Source organism: Pleurodeles waltl, chromosome 3_1 (assembly GCF_031143425.1).
Source record: "Pleurodeles waltl isolate 20211129_DDA chromosome 3_1, aPleWal1.hap1.20221129, whole genome shotgun sequence".
In the NCBI taxonomy this organism is placed as follows: Eukaryota; Metazoa; Chordata; class Amphibia; order Caudata; family Salamandridae; genus Pleurodeles; species Pleurodeles waltl.
Genome location: NC_090440.1, coordinates 291,850,024 through 291,873,789, shown reverse-complemented (window position 1 = coordinate 291,873,789; position 23,766 = coordinate 291,850,024). Strand labels below are relative to the sequence as shown.

Below are 23,766 nucleotides of genomic sequence, written 5' to 3'. Positions count from 1 at the left end.
TCTGCATAACACGGATCTACTCCCTTACTGCTTGGAAGGTGGGCCTCCGTTGTTGTACTTTTAGCATGTAGACCGGGAAAAGCATAATCTTATGTTCCCCACAAAACAGCCCATCTTTCTTTCTGGCCTTATTGAGGATTGTGTCTCTGTCAACAAAGCTGAGAAGTCGGGCAATGATCGGTCTGAGAGCAGCCCTCGGGTGCGGCCTCGATGCTAAGGACCTGTGGGCCCTCTCACCCACAAAGCAAGCTGACAAGGAACCCTGCCGGACCGAGGAGTGAAACCATTCCAAGATGTAGGTAGTGGGCTGAGGTCCCTTAGTGCCCTCCAGGACCCCACCATGTGGATGTTGTTGTGTCTAGACCTGCCCTCAGCCCTGGATTCCAAAAAGCCTACTCACTGCCGGAGTGTTGTCAATTCAGTCCGGAGACAACGTATTTGTGTCTTCGACTTAAGACAGCCGCCCCTCAACTTCAGTGACTCTCTGCACTGTATTGCGGACGTCTTAGCAGAGCTGGGAGATGTTGGCACTCAGCTCCCCTATCTTGCTCTTGACGGAAGAGTGAGGAGTGAGGCATTCAACCCAAAATGCATGATACACAAAGCTCACTATACCTCCAGTTTCTGGTGACTCATTACTTGACATTCAAGATTTAAAATCGGTCAAGCAAATTCAGAAAAGAACAAGCCCAGGCCTCCGCACTCTCACACGATAAAGCCATGAATAAAATAAATTAGAAAGCCTCCCTGCATTCCAGGTCAGCATCAAGACAGTAATTTTGAAGCAAGCTAATCTAAAAAGGCATCTTAGTGGGACTACCCCACCTAACTAAGGCTGATGAGTATGTAAATTCACTACAAATAACAGAAATATTTGAGCATGGAACATTGCTAAATATACAAAAACGAAAATTTCACAACATAGAGCACTGGGCCAATACTATGGTTCTGGTAGATGGGAGACCTAGACAGAGTAAAGGATAAAATAAAAGATTGGTATAGAATTAGAGTTATAGTTGAGATTGTGGTATGGCTATATTTTAGGGAACTTTTAAAAATACATATTTTAGAAAAATGATTACAAATGTTACAAATCAACAAGGGAAGTTTAAATGAAATTCAACCCGGTTTTCACTGAAAGTATCTCACCAATTGTTTTCAATGAGAGAGCTATTTCAGTAGTGAACATAGCAACATCTGACATGTGTAGCAAAACAGTTTTCATTGAAAAAACTTCAATGGAATGGAATTTTGTGGAAATGTTTCAAGATAAAAAGACCTAGGTATCAGCCAATTAAAATAATGTAAATAAGCATAGAGCAGGAGCTCTTACATTGACACTTAATTCCGTGAATACTTTAAAAAGACAGTAAAAATTAAACACAGCCACTTCCTCAGAACATAAATATTAAGAAAGAGTGTCAGTGAACAGACATTCATTTTGAAGCAGAAGGCTATATCATTAGTTTACAGTTGTGAGGGGCACATGACACTACACAAGAGTAATGACACAAGCGAACTTAAAAGCTTTTAAAATGGCTCCGATGGATTTCGGAATGAATAGTCAATTGTTCTTGTATAATTAGCAAAGGGATCACTTAGTTGCCTAATTTAATGGGGAGGTATGGGTTGCACATTAGACGACTTTTTGCAACAGAAAAGCATCACATTGCATAGAGATATAGATTTCTTAATGTTGTTGGAAAGTACACTATGCCAACATGAAAACACAATGTATTTGTGTGTAACTGTGCATAGTGCTGTTTACATAGAACTTAGCTGAGGTATGAACTAGCGACTCCAGAGTGAATGCAGTGGACAGTTGTCTCTTTTTTTTCTTTTGGAAATGCTCTGAACTGCTGGTAGAGCACTAAAGGGTCTTTAATCAGCCATATATAATGAATAGTATTGGAGGGTGTTTGGCAGGATTACACTGATGCTCCACACCAGGGATAGGAATGTCCTCACCAGTTCAACGTTCAATCAATCAATATTTGTAAAGCGCGGCTACCCACCCATGAGGGTCCCAAGGCGCTGTCATTGGGTGTGGCATTACAGCAGCGAGCATCATTTCCAGGTTAGAGGGTTGGAGGATCATGCATCCATGCCTGCAAAGTCTGGAACTGAAATAATCTCAATCCAATATGGCACCCCAAAATAGGCCTGACCTTCTCCTTCCTCTTCTGGGTCATTAGTGACACAGCATGACAGACTACAAGACCCGGGACAGAGAAACACACTGCCTGAAAACATTGTGTTTTGGTGGGATTTTAGTTCCCCCATGCAGTTCATTACCCTGGTTTGAGTTTGTTGTTTTCTTCACATACCTTGCCATGGGTAAGCCCTGCCTAGGAATAGTCATAAAGTGAGGCGCATGTGAAATGACATTTGGAAAGTGGGGCGCAGCTAGTACCCTACTACAAACTTTCTCAGAACCGGCATGATGAATACAATAAAGTGTTGCAATTTATCAAACTAAGACCTAAAGTGAAATTGTCTATTTTTTTTAATTGGTGACCAGAGAGGGAGTTGAAGTGTTCTTACAATGATGGCTTTTGATGATCACATAGCTGGCTTTACTGTTGGATATCCCAATGTAATTACAAAAGAAAAACACACTGGCTAAGACTATGTTAATAGTTTGCGCTACCAACTTACTGGTCACTACAAACATAAGAGGTATTTAGCACTACAGGCACAGAAATGTGTACAAAGCCTTACCCTGTGTACTCCTTAGAGCTCATAATTCCACAACCTAACATACAATTCAGTGACAACGGGACCATTTCAAATTATTTTTGTTAGCAAAGACTGTTGCAATCAGTAAACACACAGGTGGTGAATGCAACACTTAGAAGCCAATCCTCCAGCCATCTCAGCAGAGGAGTGATAGAAAGGCATCTGCAACTGGTGGTCAGGTGACCCATTAAAATTACCAGCCGGAGTAAAACAGAGTACATACCGGGAGGGCCACACGCTGCTGCTCAATCAGTGCCCAGTGTCTCATTATACGGTAAAGCTCATACACCGAGGCCACTTTAATGCGGACAGCCATAGCCCAGAAATATCAATTATGGGCTCCTTTTCAGGGAAATGTGATCAAATGCCTGCTTGCCTTGAGAGCAGGAAATTCTTGGACGGGCTACGCAAAGCACGCAAGAAAGTGAAGTGCGTGTCATTGATTGCTGGACATTTTTGAGACGGATGAGCCCATCACATTAACAGTAGTGGAAGTGGCCCTTCACCAACACAAAATTATGCTGCGTAACTTGCCTTTTCTTTCTGCATAATTTTTTCACATCTAGCGCACATTTTGGTCCTCCCCGGCGCATATTTTCAGTGGGCCTGCTCATACATTAGGTAAATACCAACTCTGGGGCACGCACCATTTTAAAAGCTGCAGTGCTGTCACTGCACCACCTCTTATGCACTCCTGAGCTATATCACCACTTATAACACTTTTTTTATTTAAAATTATCAACATGCTGCACAGAAGACACAATTCTGTACAACACAGCTTACAAATGTTGCCAAAACCAATAGCTCTGGCTAAACACTTATAAGGGCCCAAAGGCGAGACCAATTGGCTATGCCAATGCTTGTTGGTGTCTGTGCTTTATTAGAGTAACCAGTTGTTTCCAGAGTCACCAGTCTCATTCACTTCATCCAGGCTAGTAGTTACCCGAACTTGCTGGAGGTGAGTAATATTCAAATCCCTTTTTCTGTAATTACGGTATTGTTTTTATTCTCATGAACTGTATTAACCTTTTGTTATTATCTCTTGAAAATGTTCCCAGGTCATGGAGAATCCCTCCTCGTCCTGTTGTTTTCCTCCAGTTTCTCTTTGTTTTGTTCTCCTGTGTCCCCGCAACCATCTCTCTCCTAGTACATCACATATACATATTTTGTCCAGGGGGACCTGTATCTGGAAATAAACTGTGGGTTATCTGCAATGTTTTCTTTCCATAGCCCAATTCTTGACAGTGTTTTAATCTATAGATATGTCTATGTGCTTCTAATAATCATATTTCATTACCTCTAGAATGTTTACTTTAGAATTAGCTATCTGGTCAGTGCCTTGGAGTTGGCTAGAAACGAGGAAGGCTCTTGTTGAATGAATTCCTTCTACCTACTGGATTTGTCTAACAACTGATCTTCTCTACATTTGTGGTGTCGAGGATGGAGGACTCTTCAGTTAAAAGGTCTTCAGTATGACCAACTATTAGCTGTAAGTTGCGAACCACGCAGGGACTTTTCACCAGATGAGAAAAGCAAAACATCAAGAATGCAAAGTGATTTTTGATTTAAGATCAGATCTTCCTGAAGGTGTCACACATATTTATACCCAAGTGGGTTTGTGTTGTGTGTGGTTTCCAAAACGCTGTATGCTACCGAATGCCCCATCAATGCCCACCTCACCCTAAGAATGCTTTGATTATAACTCTGAGTAAAAACTACCTAACACAGAGGGTAGACACCAAAGACTAGGTGCCCAGCAGGTGTTTTTTGACAGCTGGCTACTGATAAAATCATGTTTACACTTCATCGGTGAATTTAAGGAGGTTTAAAAAACGTAAAGCATTTCTGTGCTTTCTGGTTCTCAGTTCCTTGTGCAAAGAGCACATATTCCATAAGGCTTGTTTTCACAGGGCTAGCGTTAGTTAACAATAAATGAAATAAAAGCTTTAAAAGAAGTGAGAAATTGAACATACTAATGATGCTGTTGTTTCTGCAAGCAGCAGTGCTTTGTCCAAGATCACTAATTATCACACACCCTGTCTACTGCCCTTATCTCAAAATTGCATTATTCAGTTTGCTGCACTACATTGCTTTCACCTGACCAAGTTGATCACAACACTTTCCACATAAGAAAGCAACACAACTGAGCTGTGCAGTCACTACAGTCTTGCCTCTAACCCAGGTTTATTCACAATTTAACTGAACAAGCAAACTACTGACTGACAAACTAGGCCCATCCACACTCCCTTAGATGAAGGCTGATTGAAATTACATTGCCAATTAATTTGTCAAACAGTAGATTAATATACCAAACCACCTAAAACTCTTATTTTCTTATAGTCTTGTGTGAAATTTAATTGTAGGTGTTTTTCTAGAGACAGAACACAATCAGGCCTTACGCTTTGTCCAATATCTACTTATAAGACAACGCAAAAAGGAAAATTAGTCAAATTGACAAAGCAGTGATTTCAAAAGATAAACTCAAGAACCTACTAGCCCTTGTGGGGCCTGATACTACCGACTTATTCCACCTCACTGGAAAACACTAAGGCCCTCATTACAACCTTGGCGGGCGGCTGAGCGGGAATCACAGCCGCAACACAGGAGCCGGCTCCAAATGGAGCCGGCGGTGTTGCTGCTGTGCGACGGGTGCTGTGCAGACAGTGAAAAGCTGCACGGGCCATGGCAGGGGGCCCCTGCACTGCCCATGCCAGGACCGCCGGGACCACTGTGGCGGGAAACCGCCGGTCCTGGCAGTGCGACCGCGGCGCTTTCGCTGCCGTCGTAATTCCCTGTGAAGCACTGCCAGCCTGTTGGCGGTGCTTCCTCCAGAACAGCCCTGGTGGTCTTTGACCGCCGGGGTTGTAATGACCCCCTATGCTGCTACACTCATCTATAAAGAGGTCATCATGCGATGTCTAACATACGGCCAGAAAGTCAGACCCAAGACAAATTTTCAGAATAACCACTGACTTATTTTTTCTGAGATTCACTGTATGCAGATTATCTTGTGAGGCTTGTCGGCCCGATGCCTTAACATCCATTAAGCACAGACATAAATAATATTTACTCAATATACAAAACATCCTTCTCAGTGATTAGCAGCTCAATAGTGGCCATATTTAAAGCACCAACTGTCAGAATACAACTCCAAAGTCACTCTGTGTGAGTAAAGCTGAATACGGCGGAGGGTTTATGCATAAAAAGCTGGCGGGGGAGATATCGGACGGCATAAAAGTCCTCATCAAAAGTAAGTATTTTCGAAAATTAAAGGAGAAGCAGATGAAGTTAAATCTAGTTGGACAAGAGGTGCAATTAAATGCACACAGGCTACTATGCATAAGCAAATACTTTAAATTGTATTTGTTGTTTACTAGGGGAAGGGCGATAGAGCTCAAATTTATTCACGAATGTTTAATTTACAGAAGCAAAAAAATAGTTATTGTAAGGGAAAAGGGCACTAAACTGTAGTCTACGTTAACTCATAACCTGACTAATCCATTGATTTTTCCAAATATGACATTTGACTGTGTGCTAGTATATGAGATGCGACAGAATAACAAACTGCACAATTCACAACAAACACATTCAAACGTGTATTACGATCAAATAAAGAAGAGACCCCAAGAATAATGTAAGAAAAAATAGGAAACGACAGTGTCTACCTTGGCTTCAGATGAACAGCACGGCGAAGTCTTGGTCACTCCCAGATATATTCGCGAGGGCCCACGGTTCGGCGCGCTTAGAGAAACTTTCTGGGTGCATCCACACAAAATGTGTTCGTTTTCATCGCAGGAGCTGTTAGAAGGAAGGGAGAAGTGTGATTGTGAGGAATGGTCTACAGCCGCATGTTAATCGCCACACGCGCACTGGATCCTCAGGACCGGTAGCAAGTCCCCCGGAGCCCAGCAAGCGCCAGGGCGGCTAATTACTCTCAGCTGCTTGTCATGTGCTGCTGCTGACGGATCAAGTGATTAGCCTTCGCCTCACCCACCGGGGGACCGAGCGAGAGGTTCATGCTACTAACGGTACACGGGCATGGAGCTGCCTTCGTAGGGGCCCCGGGCCATACTAGCGCCCTTCTGCAAAGCGCGGCTTTACTCACTAATGGGGCTTCTGGGCGCGACCGGCACAGACTGTACATGCGCAATCAGCATGGACCAAGAGATGGCTGTCTAGAGAGAGAAAGGAACTTGAGGCTTTGTGGAAGGAATAGTATGTATGAATGTATGTATGTATTTAGGTGGTAGCGGAACGCTGTACGTGGTCCAATACAAGTTTAAGGTCAAGGAGCAGTAGGAGAGGAACCTGGGTAGTGGACGGTTAGTGCGTTCTGACGTGGCACCCGCAACATCCGAGCTGTAGCACACTATCTGCGCTGGGAGGGAATTCTATAACTAGGTTGTCACTTCTGCCTTCTTCAGCTTCGAGACAAGAAATGGAAGGAAGGTTTCTGGGGCTGGAGGACTGGAAGTAGTTCGAAAGCACAGAGGGACTTTTATGAAGCTCTACTTCGACAATGTAGAGTGACACCATGTTCATGGCTATGGTCGTACCTGCCAAGTGGCATCACATGTGATAGCTATGTCAGGCGCAGCATTTTAGAAAACAGCACACTGCATGCTAAAGACCTTACCTTGGAAGTTGACATGCAAAAATAAAAGTTCCAGAAATCAATTTAAAATTCACTACAATCAAGAATGACTGAGATTGTTTCACACATTATATGGGCTGGTGTACGTTGGCAATAAAACTAAGGAGGGTTGTTACAATTTTAGAAAGTTAGAGTGAGTTGGCCATGCTGTGGTAATAGTTGCATACATAAATATATTTGCAGAGTACCAGGCGGGCCATGTGCTTGGAACCGCATAACGAACTTAACAAAGTTTCCTCTCCAGGAAGGACGGATGAGGCATTAACTGATGAGCTGATAAGTTCTTGCATGACTGCTGTCTGATGGGCTGCCTGCATTATTATGTGAGAGTGTATGAATGGAACTTTCCAGCAGTGTTAACGCATTTGTGTTTAGAGCTGGTCCCTGGGAAAAGCAGTGTGGTGCTTGTGGACACACACGTGTTAGGCTACTTGACAGAGCCTTTGCCTTGCTATGCCCTGTCTCAGCAAGGCAATGCCCTGTCTAAGTGTCACTGCTCCTGAAGGAAGGGCCCTCAGAAAGTGCCCTCAGCTTTATAGAATGGACTGGATCCAAAGGGATCAGAGATGAACAGTGAGGGACTAGGCCATGTCAAGCCATCAGTGGGCATAATATGTGCCCTTCGGGCACTGCCTGATTGGCCAAAAGACCAGCCCAATTCTGCAGATGGATATTAGAGGAAACCATTCCCACATCTGCTGGCACAAACAGTGGTGCCTCAAGGATTACCTTCCAAATCTCAGAATTTTTTATATATTATATTATCAAGATCACGATATGTTGAAGGGCCATTGTCGGAGATCGAGGAAAAGATGTTACATAATTAGTGTGAGTGAGCCACTAGGGGAACGAGCGTGAGAACCTATATGATTGAGCAAATGCAAGTTTTCATTGCATTTTGCCATACTGATTCAGTGACTATGAACAAACCGAGTAAGGCATTCAGCCGGCCTCAGAGCGTCTTTCATTTAAGAGATAAATGACGGAAAATCTGACGACCAGCATGATAGCGTTTGAATCTACACTGTGTACTTTATGTCCTTACAGTATGTTAAAAAATGTGGACAAGACAATGTACCTAGATCCTCTATAATTGGCACTCACCAGGCCCAAACGGAGAGATGTGCTGCAGAAAGAGGTTAAAAGAGCATCTAATGGCAAACTTGCTGTACACCATGAATAGGTAAAGACTCATAGATGCTGTTAGACCTGGTATCCTTGGTGTGGTTTCCTCTAACTTTTTGCCCTCCGACCTCCTGCTTTTCTGACCCACTTTTACTGGGTTTTAGGATTCTGGGCACTTTACCACTGCCGACATGTGCTAAAGTGCAGGTGCTCTGTCTCTAAACATGGTGATATTGGCTCCTCTACAACTGGCATTTTTAATGTATTTGTAAGTCCCTAGTAAAGTGCACTATATGTGCCCAAGGCCTGTAAAATTAAATGCTACTAGTGGGCCACCCACTACAGTAGCCTTTCAAAACATGTCTCTGGCCTGCCACTGCAGAGTGTGTGTGCAGTTTTAAACTACCATTTCGACTTGGCAAGCATACCCACTTGCTAGGCCTAAACCTTTCTTTTTAGGTTGAGCTCGCAAGCGCTTTAACCTGTTGTAAGTCTTGTGGGCTTTTAACTACGCCCACCGCACGCCGATTACTTTCACTTGTTCATGCCTTTCAAAATCCTTTGTTATCATAGGTAAATGCTTTATGTTTGTCTCTCCGTGGGGCGTTTTTTTTACCGCCTTGCAGACTGCCCCTATTGCATGGATAATTGCACATTTGCCGATACGTTTGACTGTGAGCGAACTTCTTTTTCCTTTTGTGCCTCTCCTTCCCGCTAATGCTCATGATGGACAAGGCGTTTTCAATCAGGTCGCTAAAGTCAACTAATCTTTTACTTTTCATTTTTATGGTATGTTATGTTTTTATGCTATAGCATGACATGATATATCATGTTATAGGATCGTACAATATTGTGTGGTATGTTGTGTGATATTATGTAGTTGTATGGTGTGCTGTACTTTATTGTGTTGTGCTGTGTTGTTAAAGCTCTGTTGTGCTTTGTTGTATTAAGTCCTGTTGTGTTCCAATGTATTTTTCTGATATGGTGTGTTGACATGTCACATTACTTTACTGAGTGCACGCGCAGTTAGTAAATGGAAATTACCTTAGTGAACAGTGCTCTAGCAGCTGTCAGTCAAGGAGGAGACTGGCACGGGTCATGCACCACAATTTGCGAGAAAGACGTGCACGTTGGCTGGAAAAGAACATCCAGCACTGAAACCAGTGTAAATCCCACCTTCTCTCCCCTCTGAGTATCTCCCATCATTTTATTCCTCACTCGTCTCCATCTCGGGTCCTTTGCTCACTCAGACTCCTTCCCTACCTCTCGCACACACAGCCCCCTCCATCAAAACTCCCTCCATTTGTCGCTCCCCCTCTTTCTCACACGCCCTTTCTCTTGCTCTCTTTTACCTCATAACTCTCTTCCTCTTTCTCTTTCTATCTCTCTACCCTAAACAGGAACAGGAGTTTTTGCGCCTCTCTTTGATCATTTCTCTTTCTCCCTCTAATTTCTCTTTCTCCCTCTAAGACTTTTTACCCCAACACTTACTCTCTATTTCTTGTTACTTACTATATAAACCAGAAAACATTACTACATAATGATTGTTCTTTTTATTTTTTAATGCGCACATGCATGCACTCTTTTATATATACATCAATATATATTCATATCCATTCTAACCCATACACACACATAAAACAGCCAGTTTGGCATTGCGTAAACAGAATTGACATTTCGCTTCCTGTCTGTCCTGATGGCAAGAGAGCTGCATGTTACATTGCCTGTAGAGCCAGGTCTGCGATGGCCATCCATGTTACACTGGCTGCAGACTGCGGCATCTCACGCTCCCTGCAGAGTAAGCCTGGGGTCCTCTATTTTACCTTGCGGCATAGCCTGCTGTCTCTGTGGCCCTGCATGTTACACTGGCTGCAGAGCCTGTCCTCTCTGGGACCATCCATGTTCCACTGGCCGCAAAGCCTGTCCTCTCTGGGGCCATCCATGTCCCACTTCTGCAGAGCCTGTCCTCTCTGGGGCCATCCATGTCCACTGGCTGCAGAGCCTGTCCTCTCTGGGGCCATCCATGTCCCACTGCTGCAGAGCCTGTCCTCTCTGGGGCCATCCATGTCCACTGGCTGCAGAGCCTGTTCTCTGGGGCCATCCATGTCCACTGCCTGCAGAGCCTGTCCTCTATGGGGCCGTCCATGTTTCAATGGCTACAGAGCCTGTCCTTCCTGGGGCCATCCATATCCACTGGCTGCAGAACCTGTCCTCTTTGGGCCGTCCATGTCCACTGGCTGCAGAGCTTGTCCTCTCTGGGGCCACCCATGTCCACTGGCAGCAGAGCCTGTCCTCTATGGGGCCGTCCATGTTTCAATGGCTACAGAGCCTGTCCTCTCTGGGGCCATCCATGTCCCACTGGCTGCAGAACCTGTCCTCCCTGGAGCCGTCCATGTTCCAATGGCTACAGAGCCTGTCCTCCCTGGGGACATCCATGTCTCACTGACTGCAGAGCCTGTTTGATCACCAAACACTTACTCTTCTACCCCTCTGCAGGTAACAGTTACCATAATTGTGTTTTTATGACTGTTAAAGGCATCCATATTTTATTATTTGCACACCCACAGTTGATTAATACACCCTATTTTTAAAGAAACTGTCCAGCTATTTTGAGGGGAAAACCTGCTTGCTATAAAAGTACGAATGTCTAAAAGTAGCAAACATTTTGCTACACCTGTTTATCAATATATATATTGTAAATAGGCTCTTTCATACGAAGATATATATGTATTTATAATAATGTTTTTACCTCTATTGCCTTGCAAGAAACGCATTCAGTTTCACATTTATGGCTCGCCAAATAAACATATTTTCCAAATGCCTTGAGTTTAATGACTGCCCTCCCTATGCTTCCATCCATTTCATTCTGAGAATGGTTCCAATAATCATCTGTAGCAAACGGTGATCAGTGACATAGTGGGGTAAAGTAAGAGGCAAAAGCCATTCACAGCCGCATGGAAGGCGTTTTTATTAATTCGCCATACTTGGAAAGACTATGCAAGAAGCTCCGGTTAACGATGCACCTATATAACCTGGTATTGCTACAAATACCGACTAACCCAGCGTGATGTTTTTGCTAGTGAGGTCCGCAATATAACGCGTTCAGCGTTTCCCATCACTCCACAATCCGACTCTTGGTGCGCACTCACAATCTACACATTGGTTATGCATGCCTCTCTTCCATTGGCATTACGCTGTCAACATGGACCAACAATGCCTCTGCGTAGAATGACAGTGTAGCCGCACTGGTGGTAATACTTGATAGACTTACACTTTAGCTGGGCTTGGCAGGTAGCTTGGCTGTGGTAAAAGGAAACCCTGTCAGACAGCTTAATACTAGAGCCAGTTAGCCATCATTATTTTCACAAATTTTAGCTCGCTCAGTTCACTTTGGTCAGTTGCCATAAAGCACGTGACTGTAGTAGTATGTATGTATATGTTACCATGCAAGTAATAGTTTTATTATTATTATTATTTCTTTTGGTTCAGCTGTCTACTCAATACCACATAAATACATCCCATGTAAAACCACTCTGTCCTCTGTCATATAGCAACAATCCACATAGATACACCCCAGACCATGTCACATAATTCCAATTAACATAACTCCATTCAATACCACACAGTTTCATACCACACAATTCATCTCCACACATTTCCATCCTACACCACATAATTCAACAACAAATTATAGCATTTAACTCAAAAACACAATTACACAATGCACCACCCACATCAAATCCACACCACAGAATTACACATCATGGCACATAATCCAACAGCACACCACATAATTAATCTCCACTACATATCACTCCACAACACAAAATACCATTCCACACAATTACACTCCATGATACACAATCCCACTCCACATATTTCCACTGCACACCATGCCACATAATTCCACTACACAAATCCACTCCACACCACGCAATTCCACACCACACAATTCCATAGCTAACAGTTCCAATCCAACCCACATAATTCCACTCCAGACCACAAACATCCACTCCACTCCATAACACATGGGTAAGAGACATTGGCCCTCATTCTGACCTTGGCGGGCGGCGGAGGCCGCCCGCCAAAGTCCCGCCGTCAGGTTACCGTTCCGCGGTCGAAAGACCGCGGCGGTAATTCTGACATTCCCGCTGGGCTGGCGGGCGGCCGCCTTCAGGCCGCCCGCCAGCCCAGCGGGAAAGAGGCTTCCACGATGAAGCCGGCTCGGAATCGAGCCGGCGGAGTGGAAGCTGTGCGACGGGTGCAGTTGCACCGTCGCGTATTTCACTGTCTGCGCAGCAGACAGTGAAATACATTTAGGGGCCCTCTTACGGGGGCCCCTGCAGTGCCCATGCCAGTGGCATGGGCACTGCAGGGGCCCCCAGGGGCCCCGGGACCCCCCCTACCGCCATCCGGTTCCCGGCGGGCGGACCGCCGGGAACTGGATGGCGGTAGGGGGGGTCGGAATCCCCTCGGCGGCGCAGCAAGCTGCGCCGCCTTGGAGGATTCCAACGGGCAGCGGAAAACCGGCGGGAGACCGCCGGTTTTCCTGCACTGACCGCGGCCAAAGCACCGCGGTCAGAATGCCCTGCGGGGCACCGCCGGGCTGTCGGCGGTGCTCCCGCCAACCGCGAGCCTGGCGGTCGCAGACCGCCAGGCTCGTAATGAGGGCCATTGTCTATTTACAACACCAATAGCTCTAACTCTTGCAAAAGCGAGACCTATTGACTTTGCCAATGCTTGTTATTACATGTAAGTCACCCCTAAGGTAGGCCCTAGTTAACCTCAAGGGTAGAGTGCAGTGTTTTTAAAAAGTTGGACATGTACCTTTAAGTTTAACATGCCCAGAGAGTGAAAACCACTTAAATTCGATTCTCACTAATGCAAGCACTGTCTCTCTCATAGGGTAGCATTGGGATTACCTTACATCATCATTTAAGTGTAATTTCCAATTGGCAAAAGATAGAAATATGGAGTGTGCTGTCCCTTGACTCACAATTTAAAATCACAACTTATTGTGAAGTCAGATTTTAAATTGTAAGTCTGAAAATGCCACTTTTAGAAAGGTTGGCCTTATCTTACTTTAATCATTCTGTGCCTCTGCCTGTCTCTGAATACACATCTGGGGTTGTTGACAGCTCAGCGTTGTGCATTCCCTCTAGACAGTCACACACACAGGGACATTTGCATCCTGATGGCCCATCACCAGGCTGATGGGTCTTTCTGGGCTAGATGAGTGAGAGGAGCTGGCACTTTACTCCTGAATAGAGCTGTACCTCTCCTCATACAAAGGGCTGCATAACTCTCTGTAGAGTGTCTGGAGCCAGGGAGGAGTAGGGCAGGGACCTTGTGATCCTCATAGGCCTCCTCTGAAGTCTCCCCCACTTCAAAGGCACATTTGGATATAAGTACTAGACCCCCAAACCCCAGCAAATAAGAATTCTACTGGAACAAAGGAGACTCTGCCAGGATGAAGGACTGCTGTGCTGCCAGGAGAAACTGCCACTCTGCAACTGAATTGCTGTGTTGGCCTACTGCATGGTGTGCTATAGGAGGGGATGCCATTTTGCTACTTGCTTTGCTGTGTTGGACTGCTGCCTGCCGTGAGAAGAACTGAATTTGCTCTCTATGTCCTTGAACCCAAGAATCTCCAAGGGCTTGTTGGCTTGCCCCCTGTTCTACTGTAGTCTCAGGGACATCAAAGACTGCCTGTGGCCCTCCTGGTGCTGCTGGACTCTGCCATCTATGAGTCCTACACTTGCCTGAGGTACCTCCTCCAGTCCTGACCCTCAGAAGTGGGTTATGTAGCTAAAACCTGCAAATAGCAACGTATTGCCCCGAGTATGGCAGACAAATCGGTGCATCGCATCCCTGAGGTCAATGCAGTGGTTGTCTGACGACGGCAGATTCACAGACTGTGCGGCCCAATGATGATGCTCTGTGCGGCCCAACGATGAGGCATTGCATCCGCTTCCAAGGAGCCGATGATGATGCGGTGCCCAGAGTGCAGTGAAAACATCAGCACATTGTGCCCTCGCTGTCAACACATTGCTCCATCAAAGGTACTATTCAGAGGACCCTGCGTGAGTGCTGTAACAGGCCTCCTCTCTATTGCGGTTGGCCAAGATTCTGGATTTGCACCAGTCCCTTGTGACCTCAAGTAACCTTTTGACCGCTAATGACTTCTAAGCACTGTTTTCACATTTTATCTTTAAAAATTCATATCCTGACTTCTACTGATTTGATTTCTGTTGTTTTGATCTTGTTTTAATCAGATAAATATTATCTATTTTTCTAAACTGGTGTCGAGTCTTTTGTGGTGTCTTTCACTGTGTTACTGGAATTAACTGTTGCACAAATACTTTACACATTGCCTCTTAAGCATGACTGCTCTGTGCCAAGCTGCCATAGAGCCAGAACAGGTTAATTTAGGGTGTGTATCTGACTCACCCTGACTAGGATTGTGGTCTGTACTTGGACAAAGTGCATATATCTGCCAACTAGAGACCCAATTTCTAACAGATGCCTACTGGATCTATCATGTGATGATTGCCTGCAAGATGTCCCATGTCCTTTAGCGCATACCACCAGATGCACTGTAGTTATTGTATGCCAAACCTTTACAGGATCAAAAGTACAAATCCCAGAATCTAAAGAATCCAAAGTGATGTCGGATCAAAAATTAAGAACAGATTAAAGATGGACTACAAGACCAGGGAATAGATGACAGCTTATTTTATTGTAAATATATTTATTGTTCTGTAGTGAGCACTGGCTGAATGGCATCCTGATGCTTCATGAATCTGTAGCTCAAAAATAAATGAGATGGTCCGATGAATAAATGAGAGAGAAAATAAAAGTAGAGGGTTTATCTAACATGCATACAGCAATGCGCCTCAGTTCTGAAAAGCAGAATAATGAGCCTTAATTTTTCTTAAAGCAAGCTTCACCATCATCTGAGGTTCTCAGTGAGTAAAATATAATTAATGGTAGATCTTAATCTCATTAGGTGTGGAGGATTATTTTCTTATTATAGGCATGTTTTTACATCAGAATGAGCCAAAAATAAAAAAATAATACCACTACTATCGCTTGTAATAACATATTGCATTGAATAGTGACATGACAGCACAGTGCATCTTGCACTGTCACTAACATGGTCTCTGCTTTTTCTCCCCCGTGTGAGCTTGCATGCAGGAAGCAGGAGCCAACCAAAGAGGGAATCACCCTCTGTGCACATAGGCTGTGTATCATCTTTGACCATGGAAAGGCCATGGACAGCGCTGTTGCAGCCTCTGGTAAGGAGAGGCTTCACATAGTAACTATGCCACCTTTCGACCATTGCCACAGAGGAAAGACCACAATATGGAAGTCCTCATGACTAGACCTACCTTATAATATACAGTTGCAGGTATAGTTGTGCTGGTCGCGCTCTTATGTTACTCATCATCATGTGCTAGATCTAGATACTCAAAAAGAATGGTGTGAGCATAAAATAACATCACCTGAGGGAGGAAGAAAATACTTGATTGGTTCTAAATGGTGTCAAAAGCTGTTAGTGAAAAAAATAGGGGTTGTGTAAGGCTCTTTAGGAAGCCACTATTGTAAACACCAGAACTGAATCCAGTTATGCTTATCTGAAAATGTTTTTGGCTAGTTTTATGGCAGAGCAGTAAAAATGGGATTTTAATCTGGTGACTGGGTAGCTGGTGATCCATCACCTCCTCCAGGTCTCCACCCACCCATGGAAAGAGGTATGAATGTACATGGTGCTTGTCTAGTGCAAACCTAACCAAAAGTCATAGGAGCACTGTAAATGGTCAAAGGCAATGATACCAAGTGATCGGAGAGGTAGCTGGGTTCTGGGAGCAGACGTTTGCTGTTACTGCATCATGTTTGTTAGAAATTTGGTCTGTAGTTGGTAGAGGTATGCACCCTGTCCAAATAGGGACCACAATCCTAGTCAGGGTAAGTCAAAACACAACATAAATTAGTCTGTGCTCACCCTCAAGTAACTTGGCACAGAGCAGGCAGGCAGGCTTAACTTAGAAGGCAATGTGTAAAGTATTTGTGCATTAACTCATATAGTAACCCACAAAAAGACTCCACACCAGGTTAGAAAAATAGATTCAGATTTTATAAATATAATAAGAGCAGAATGACAAATATCCAATGTGTAGAAGTCTAAATATGAATTTTCAAAAAATAAATGCAGAATAGCACATAAAAGCAAATAGACATTTTGGGGTCTCGCCGGACTGCGGCAAAGTAAAATTTCCGGCCAACCGCGATGGAGCGTACGCTGGCTACAATACCCACATATGCCCCAGGGAACAAAGTGCCTTTCCTGGTTGCAACAGTGAGATGCATGGTAAAATGCATCAGTCGGGTCCTCGCACGGATGGCAATGCATCGATCTGTCACACGCAGTGATGACAATGCGTCTGTTCCGAAGACAAGCACGCAAGCCAAGATGTGTTGGTTCCATAGTGTGATGTGCCGGGTTTCTCCATGCAGTCAAGGGATATACCGATCTCCGTAGACTGCTGCGGCGGTCAAGTGCAGTTCCGATGCATCCGGCTATCAAGGCAATGCATTGGTTCCGAGAGCGATGCACTGATTCTACTCCTGCAACCGGGTTGATGCACTGGTTCTGCTACATGCAGACAGGAGATGCGTTGATTTCCAGGATGCAAGTATCTGGGTCCACTTCCAGTGAACCAGGCACAGCATCAGGGGTAGAGACTTTGATATTCCTGAATCTCAAGCAAAAGGAGGCAATCCAACAAGTCCTTGGAGATCACTTGTGGTGCAAGGCAGAGTCCAACTCTCCCTCAGCAGAGTCAGAGAGTAGCAGGCAGCAGGGCAGTTCAACAGAAAAACATCCCTACCAGGTCAGCAGAGTAACAGTCCTGGTTGCAGCACAGCAGTTCTTCTGACAGGGTCCAGTTGTAGGTCTAGAAGTGTCTGATTTGGTAGGGTCAGAGACCCAGTACTTTTATACCCAGTTGTACCTTTGAAGTGGGGGAGGCTTCAAAGAAGGGTCTTTAAAGTACACAGAGGCCCTTTCTTCCCAGCCCTGGCGCCAGACTATCCGTAGGGGGTAATCCGCTCTTTGTGTGGGGACAGGCACTACCTTTTCAGGTGTGTCATCTCACCCTCCCTCTTCCTGCCCAGGAAGAGCTATCAGAATACAGATTGAGTTCTCTGTCACACCCACCCTTTATATGTTTATGGCTGTCTAGAGGGAATGCACAGTGAAGCTGTCACCCACCACAGACGTGTATTGGAGGCAGGCTGTAAGGCACCCAGAGCAGTAAGAGCAGAAAAATGCCTACTTTCTAAAAGTAGTATTTGTATAATAGTAATGATAAATCCCATTTTACCATTACAGATGTCTCCCTCATGGGGCCCTGCATGGGAGGTGGGGGCAGCAGGCTATCCCCACCCTACCTTCCTATTTTTTTTATATAACTTCAGGACAGGGTAAGTAAGTCCCCGAGTCTTGTAATGGCTGCCAGAAACATTTTTCTCATGTCGCTGGCAGCACATCAGAGCAATCGCTCCAGCGGGAGTCTGACTCCCACGGGAACAAGATGGCGCAAGGGGAAAATAGCTCAATGTGACATTCAGAGCACCCTATTTTTAAAATGGAGTTGGAGGGACTCTTGCGAGAGTCCCTTGAAGCCAACTGTCCAGACATACAAATATTTGTGAACCTTAATTTCTCAAAAACTACTGTACGGATTTACACCAAATCACAAAAAGCAAAAAGAAAATTCAGCAGTAATAGTTCACGTAACTATAACTCGTGCCCTAAAATACCTATAACTCATGCCCCCACCATGCATAGTTTTTTCTTTATTAATTTGTCTGCTAATGCTTCATTTATATGTGTAATAACATTACAGAGGTTGTCGTGAGTGCTGTAATATTTGGGGTAATTAGCAGTGCATGGAATTGTATGTGTTATAGTTACCTTAGGGCGTGAGTTACAGTAACTTGAAATAACTATAACTGCTGAATTTCTGAGGTTTTGTACGAGTACATTCAGAGCCTAACTATAACATCCTTGTAACATTTGTTTTTTCAGTGAATTTCTATGTTTTTTTAATTGTATTTCAGGGGTGTGGTATTTAATAAAAGATCTACTTGTCCAAGGGAGAGGTTGCTTTATAAATATCCTTGTCCTGTAAAAGAATCTACTTGTCCCTTTGGTGCCACGTAGTGTGGCCACAAATTATGGCAGCAGTCTCACTCTATAAGAGCTCTGATAATAGCCTCTGATTATGCCAGGGCTAATACTTTAATAAGGCATAAATACTAGCAGTTTCCTTATTTTGTCACCTTTCTGCAGATCTATATACTGGTGCTGGAGGAAGCAGTAAGCAATAGTTCCAAGGTTGGAATGTCTTTAAATCTGTGCAAACCTACCATCTTGCATGTTTTAAGGATTTTCACGAGTTTTTCTCTAATCTTTTCCCATACCTAAAAAGGCTGGAAATTGACACCAGATAAGGGGGGAAGTATAAGTTCTTTCAGGGTTGGGAAAAAAGTGGTTGGAGGGAAAATGAACTTGTAAACAATCAATAGATTTTTGCATGAGCAAATCTACACATGCATATTTGCTCATACTAAAATACAGTTCACAAATATTTTCTAGGAGTACAATTTCCCAACCTTCTGTAAATTCTTGTGAATTCATGAAAGCCATAATTCTGCACAAATGTAAAGACATATACCATGGGTGCACTTTTGTGACTTTCTTTAAGAATTGGGCCCCTAATTAGGTTTGTGTTAACCAAGATCTTTTGTTTTTATTAAAATTCTATTTCTCTCTCCATCTATCATCTAGCGTTACTGTGAGTGATGGATAATATTCCACTCTTTCACAAAGAGCATATTGACACACAAAGTAGTTTTGTTCAGTGCCAGGAACTAATGTTGCAATTTGTGCTTTTTGAGAAAAAGCAACACATAGTTTTTTGCTTTTGCCAATGCTTGTTACAATGGTGAGGACCTGGCAGCTCGAACAAAAAAGTTTTACAAAAACAATGGCAAAACTAGACACGCATTGACAAAACCAAAAGACTGACCACCAATGTCAGATCGGTTGCCTTTGCCAATGCTTGTTTATTTGAATATTTCCCACAATCTAGTTGAAACTGGTTACACTAGTTTTCCGCTATGAATATTTTTCTAGAAATACTAGCATGCATCAACACGTTTTACTAAATGATGGTTCAAAAAATTGGTATCTAAAATTTCGCCCTAATTTACCAAATGTTTTTTTTTCCTAGTCGCATTCTTTTTCTGAACATTTAACTTTGAAAGCAAAAAATCATCACTCTCGATTGCAAGCTTCTGCAAACATTTGCATCTAATCAGAGAGCATTCTACCCAGCCTTATATTGTTAAACTTTTCAAAAAGTGTGTGTACATTTTTTGTTGAAACCACTGTCAGTTGTGCAGCCCGAGCTTGCCACATTTTTATGGGCGAGCACAAAGTGCTCCGTCCATTCTGTAATCTCTCTTTGGGCTTGAAACCAGGCCCGTGCCACGTCAGTCACTTACATTGGTTTGTGGGCTTGCCTTTTAAAATCTGCTTGCTTTCATTTGTGAAAGGCATGCATACGTCATGCCTTTTCCAGTGTTTAGCCCACCTACACAGCACCGGTAAAGTACCAAAAACATACGAGGCTCGATGTTTTCAGTCTGGAGTCCGGACTACTTTATCTGTTTATTTTCCACGCAGCGCAATCGCGCTGCATTTTTTTTTGCTTTACAACGCTAATAGCTCTAACTCGAACAAATGCAAGACCTGTTGCATTGAAAATGCTTGTTTTAAAGTGCTCACCCTAATAATAAAGGCTTTGTATTAATGAACCATAAATAACAAGTTGAAACAGCATTAGCACATGGAAATAAATATGACCTCAACTGCAGACAGTTCCCTTCCCTTTAAACTGGCAGTCAAAGAGTTTGTGCTGCAGAGGGTTGGGCCTATTTGTCCAAAGGACAAAATAAACACGAAAACCTGTTGTCCTTGACCTTAAACAATATGCCCTGGGTGCCGGCTATAGGAATTCCACACCCCTGGTATTTCCTAACTATAACATCCCTGTAACCTTTGTTTTTTTCCATGAATTTCTGAGGATTTTTAAACGTAAAGTAATTTTAATTACTATATGTTAATCCAACCATTGCTGCGCATGGCCTTTGGCTGTGCTTGGTGGGGGTTGGTGGCAGGGCCTGGCCTGCGGTGGGTCTGGGAATGTCTGAGAGGGTCTGTGAGGGGGTGCGTGAGTGTCTGAGTGGGTCTGTGAGTGGGTGCGTGAGTGTCTGAGTGCGTCTGTGAGTGGATGTGTGAGTGCCTATGTGGGTGCATCAGTAGCTGTGTGAGAGACTCATCCAAAAAGGAACCTCACCTGCTCTTTTGTCCAACAAGAGTCCACAACTTTGTGCAAACTATCTAGCCAAGTGGGGTTCTTTCTGCCTCCTTGGGTGCATGTCCTGTATGTATTCTACACTACAGCTGTGTAATGTATCATAAGGAAATGTCACCAGTGACCTTGTGTGCGTTTTGGCAACATGATTGTTTCTGTTGGCTCTTCCTCTGGGATTCTGTGAATGTCTTGTGGGTGCCCCCCTAGGCACCCAGCGTGCAAAGGGACCGCCGGGGGAGCATAAAGGTCCCCCGGGGTCCCAGTCGACTCTCCGCCTCCTGTTGGAGCCAGCATTGCTCTTGCACACAGGGAGCTACTAAAAATGCAGCTCCCTGTGTGCACCTGCGGCCAGGGAAAGAAATGAAACCCCTGCTTCCAGTGGGTGAGAGTACTTTGACAGATCTCGCCTACTGGAAGCAGAGTGTTTGCTCTGACTTGACAGCTGTCAAAGCTCCCGCCAAATCAGAACAAACAGCTATTTGCTGGAGGTGGGCACCCAGGAACATAGCAGGAGCCAGCCCTGGGGAGTGGAAGTCACCAGGGCCATTATTGGCTCCACGAGGTGGGCCACATGGCCCCCCTTCAACATTTAACTAAGCCCTAGGGAGGAAGTGGTCCCTGGGGCTGCGGGGGGTGCAGCCTCCCTTAATTGTAGTAAATTGCCCTGGGGATGTGGTGGTCGCAGGGTGGGGAGGGGCACACGGCCCTCCCCTTAATTGCACCAGGGAGGTGGCAATCCCAAGGGCTGCAGGGGGAGGCGCATAAGGGTCTCCCCACATAAATTTCATATTCAGCCCTGGGAAGGAGGTGGTCCCCGGGCTGCAGGGGGGCTGTGAGCCCCCACTTAATTGCAATAAATGCTCTGGGGAGGTGCCGGTCCCTACAGCTGTGGGGGGGGGGGGTGACATAGGCTCCCTGCATACATTTTCATATTTAGCCCTGGGGAGGTGGCAGTCCCTGGGGCTGTTGGGAGGCAGTACGGGCCTCCCCATTGCAAATAAACATTTTGCCCTGGGGAGATGGTGGTCCCTGGAGTACAGGGGTGGGCACATGACCCCCTTTCTTATTTTTACACCATTGTCCCGGGGAGGTGGTGGTCCCTGGGGCTGATATATGCCTTAGGAGGTGGGGACCGTACACCCCAAAGCCTCCCAAATCAAAGCCTCCCAATGCCCCCTGGACCTAGCCCACTTGGGGGCAAATGAAAAGAAAAGGACAGGACACTGCTCTTTTTTTAATGCTTTTTAGCCCTGGTGGGGTCCGCAAGGGACCCCTAGACCAAGGCTAGGGGCTCAGGGTGACCCTACCCTGGCCCCTTTTCTTTTTTAGTTACTTTTTGTGGGAGTCGGTTGATTCCAAGTCCCAAAATGGCTGCTGACAGTTCCTTGGTGAAGTGTTGACAGCCAATCAGATATCAGCATGGAGACAGTTGGCACCGCGGAGGATCTGCGTCTCTAGATGTCTATATTTTTTAAACTCTAATACCTCAAAAACAACTGAACAAATTTACATCAAATCACAAAAGGCATGCTTTGTGGACCAATTGCTAGCTTGTTGCCAAATTTGATGTAATTCCGCCTAGCAGTTCGGGCTGTAGTCATGTTCAAAATCCCTATAGAAAAATGCATGGGCAAAATGCGTTGTGAGACCGTCCCTCCCCCCCTTTTCTCAGGCCCCGCTTGACAGATCACCCTGAAAATTTCAAGACAGCAGCTGACTGAAGTATAAGTTTTGAAAATTTCGTGAAGATTCGTCAAGCGGCGCCAAAGTTATTGGTAAAACAAAAAACTCTCTTCCTATAGATAGATAGACAGATAGATGTAAAGGATTTCTTAGTGCATAGTCACTTCTATGAAAAGAGAAAAAGAAGGTCTCAGTAGGTGGGTTCTGTCCCTGTACACAATGTAAAGCTTGTAGATACAGTTCAAAGATCAAGGAATTTGAGGTTCCTGGGGAGAGGAAGAAACAAAGGATCAACAAAGTGTTGAATTGTTACTCTGATTTTGTTATATACGGTCTACTCTGCCCCTGTGGGACGAAGTAAGGCTGTGCAGGGATTTAGTCCATTCAAGGCATGATAGTCAAAGGAATAACGTGCTGCAGGATATGTATAAAAAAATGTTCACATAGCACTATTCTAATGAGATGAATTAAGCTTGGTGATTTTTGGTTTGCAATTATGAGATAAATGATTATCATTGTGTTTGTTTTTGTTATTATTTGCAAGTGAAAAAAGGGCCCAGTAAAGACAGAGATTATAAATGAAAGATTGGAAAATGAATTGGTAAAATAGTGCAACTATTATGTTAAGATGGCGCCCAGGTGTGCCACACCATGCCAGTGATGTTTTTCAAGAAGCAGTAATACAAGATCTTACTAAATTGAATATGAATTAAAGACAACATATGCGAAAGGGCAATCTAACCAAGGATCAGTGACTGGCATTGTTATCATTGAAACAAGATGAATACATAGTAATTAAACCCTCAGATAAGGGTGGCAATGTAGTATTGCAATCTAAGGAACAATACAAGGCAGAAGCCCAGAGGTAACTCAATAATAGATTGCGTTATCACATCATCACTAAAGAACAGTATTTGGAAAGCGTACAAACCTTCTAAGACTTACTGGATTACTGGAGGGACCGAGGAATTTGGAACTTTGAGGAATTCCAGTACTTGAAAGTTGAACATCCCACCATTCCTACTTTTTATCACATACCAACGATACACAGAGATGCTACAAGTCCTCCTGGCCATCCCATTGTGTCATCAAAAAAAGTCTACTAGAGAATTCTTCCAT

The 23,766-nt window shown here is 44.4% G+C and overlaps 1 protein-coding gene across 3 annotated transcripts in view; it reads right to left on the bottom strand.

The window, feature by feature from the left end:
- Positions 1-23,766, bottom strand: part of RAB27A (RAB27A, member RAS oncogene family) — a 520,171-nt gene that overhangs the window by 299,104 nt on the left and 197,301 nt on the right. For all 3 annotated transcript variants that reach the window (XM_069222438.1, XM_069222439.1, XM_069222440.1), the window contains one exon: positions 6,405-6,537. The gene's annotated coding sequence lies outside the window, so the exon portion shown is untranslated. The remainder of the gene's footprint in view (positions 1-6,404; positions 6,538-23,766) is intronic.